Genomic DNA, 3,311 nt, shown 5'->3' with positions numbered 1-3,311 from the left:
TCATCATCACTGGTCATTAGAGAAATGCAAATCAATACCACATTGAGGTACCATCTCACATCAGTTAGAATGGCGATCATTAAAAAATCTGGAGACAACAGACGCTGGAGAGGATGTGAAGAAATAGGAACACTCTTACATAATCGCTGTGGAAGACAGTGTGGTGATTTCTCAAGGATCTAGAAATAGAAATTCTATTTGATCCAGCAATCCCATTACTGGGCATATACCTAAAAAACTATAAATCATTCTACTATAAAGACACATGCACACGTTATATTCATTGCAGCCCTGTGTACAATAGCAATGACCTGGAAACAACTCCACTGCCCATCAATGATAGGCTGGACAAAGAAAATGTGGTACATATACACCATGGAATACTACACAGTCATAAAAAATGATGAGTTCGTGTCCTTTGTAGGGACTTGGATGAATCTGGAAACCATCATTCTCAGCAAATTGACACAAGAACAGAAAACCAAACACCGCATGTTCTCACTCATAGGCGGGTGTTAAACAATGAGAACATGTGGACTCAGGGAGAGGAGCATCACACACTGGGGGCAGTTTGGGGGGGCTAGGGGAGGGACAGCGGTGGGTGGGGAGGGTGGGGACGCATAAAATGGAGAGAAATGCCAGATATAGACAAAGGGGGAAAAGAGGCAGGAAACCACCTGGCTATGTATGCACCTATGCAGCAACCTTGCATGACCGGCACATGTACCCCAGAACCTAAAGTAAAATAAAAAACAAATAAATAAGTAAAGAAAGAAAGAAAGAAAAGAAACGAACAAAAAAGAAATCTGGAGATAAATACCTAAAGACACAATTAAAAGAGTCCTCAGCAGTTGCTGCTGGGTGAATAGGAGTGGGGCAGGAATCTAATGTTTTTTCATTACAAGCTTTGTAAAGCTGTTTGACTTTAAAAAATAATTACTTGATCAAAATAAACATTTCAAATTAGATAAAAATTATTTGAAAATGTGGATGTTTTGTCATTAATAATAACTGGCTTACAACACATATCAGAACTAATTGCCACTCCCCATTGTTTTGGGACTGCAAACCACAGCTCAGAGGCAGTTCATTCCCTTCAGCTGCTCAATTCTAGGAGAGGCCGTGTGGGCAGGAAACAGGTGGAGTACAGCAACATCAAGTTCAAGAGATGGTTATAAAACTTCCCGACATTCAACAGGTTTCTAGATGAGACAAGATCATGCCGCATCTTCTATTTTCAAAAGAAGAACTTATCCCTTCCAGGTATATCCACCCAGTTATCCAATGGACTAGTCAGGATTTTTTCAGTTGCAAGTACGAGAAACCAAACTCAAACTGGCTTAAGTAGAAAAGCAATTTTAGAGTCCCATAAAGTCCATGGGAAAAACCTAGGTTCATATCCTACCTTCGAATCCTACCTTCAGTATTTACCACTGTGTGACTTAATTGCCTATAAAATGAATATGTTAATAGTATCATTGTGGATATGAAATGAGTTCACATTTACTTAGCGCCTGGTGCATAGTGTATTAGTTCTCCCACTGCTATGAAGAAATACCTGAGACTGGGTAATTTATAAAGAAAAGAAATTTAATTGGCTCTAGGTTTCACAGGCTGTACAAGAACCATGGCTGGGGAGGCATCAGGAAACTTACAATCATGGCGGAAGGCAAAAAGGAAGCAGGCACATCTTCACATGGTCAGAGCAGGGGGAAGAGAGAGAAGGGAAACGTGCTACACATTTTTAAACAAGCAGATCTCGTGAGAACTCAGTTATTATCATGAGAACCACAAGGAGGAAATTCACCCCCATGATCCAATCAACTTTCAACAGGCCACTCTTCCAACACTGGGATACAACTCGTCATGAGATTTGGATGGGGCACAAATCCAGACCATATCACACAGCTAACACTTAACAGATATTACTATTACAACATTATTATTATAAGCTATTATTCAGGAATCACAGCAAATCTAGAAAATAAATTAAAATGTTCATACTGGACACATGGTAGTATAACTGCAGAACACCAAAGAGTAAAAAAAAAAAAACAAAAGACCTCAGAAAAAAAGACATAAGTTGCCTATGAAGGATAGACAACTAGGCTGGAGCAGGCTTCTCAACAGCAGTAGCTGAAGCCAGAAGAAAGTAAAATATTTTCAAAATGCTGGGAGAAAAGAACCTGCCAACTGATATTTTTATACTCAAACTATTATTTAAGAATGAGCATGAAATGAAGAATTTATTGGATCAACAAAAGTGGAATGTTTACCACTAAGAAACCTCACCAAGCACTTCTATAGATTTATCCCAGAAAGAAGGAAATAGGTTATTAAACATATGGTAAATGAAAATATTGACTATACAATTAATAATCACGATGACTAATACAGGGAATGAAAAACAAAGCAGGGAAGAAGAACACCAAACAGTGACAAGTGAAATGGGAAGCTGTGACAGAGCAAAGCTTTCAAAGCACCTGGCCTTGTTCTGGAATAGGGTAAAGAAGTTGGTTAACTTTAAACTTTGTTAATTTAAATAAACAGGTTAAAATTTAGAGGTACTTACAAAAAGAACAAAATTAGAACATGTAAATTCCAAGGCAATAAAGAAGGAGGGAAAAGGAAAGGAATCTAAAAGCTATCAGGGGAAAAATAAAAACCTCAGAAAATAAAAGAGTGAATAGAAAGCACAAAATGAGATAGCCATCCACGTGCAGTGGCTCACGCCTGTAATCCCAGCACTTTGGGAGGCCGAGGTGGGCAGATCACCTGAGGTCAGGAGTTCCAGACCAGGCTGGCCAAAGTGGTGAAACCCCATCTCTACTAAAAATACTAAAATCAGCCAGGTGTGGTGGTGGGCGCCTGTAGTCCCACCTACTCAGGAAGCTGAGGCAGGCAAATTACTTGAACTCAGGAGGCAGAGGTTGCAGTGAGCCAAGATTGTGCCACTGTGTTCCAGCCTGGGTGACAGAGTGAGACTCTGTCTCCCCCCGCCAAAAAAAAGATAGCAGTAATAAATCCAAATATATCAATAATCATAATAAATGTTAATAGACTAAACTAATCCATAGTTTGTAATAAGCTATAAATTTAATTTTTTGTATGCTTGAATTTCTCCTAATGAAAAAATTTTAAAGAGAGATTGTCAATCCAGTGCTTTTTAAAAACTCCACTTGTAGCTGTTTGCAAGAGCACACTGAAAACAATAACACACAAAAAAGTTGAAAATCAAAGATTGGATAAAGCTACACCAGGCAAACATTGATCATGAGAAAATTGGTGTACATATAGATAAAAGAGACTCT

This window comes from Sapajus apella, unplaced genomic scaffold, assembly GCF_009761245.1.
Source record: "Sapajus apella isolate SASKATOON/1434 unplaced genomic scaffold, GSC_monkey_1.0 scaffold74, whole genome shotgun sequence".
NCBI lineage: Eukaryota > Metazoa > Chordata > Mammalia > Primates > Cebidae > Sapajus > Sapajus apella.
Note: the sequence above shows the minus strand (reverse complement) of the source record.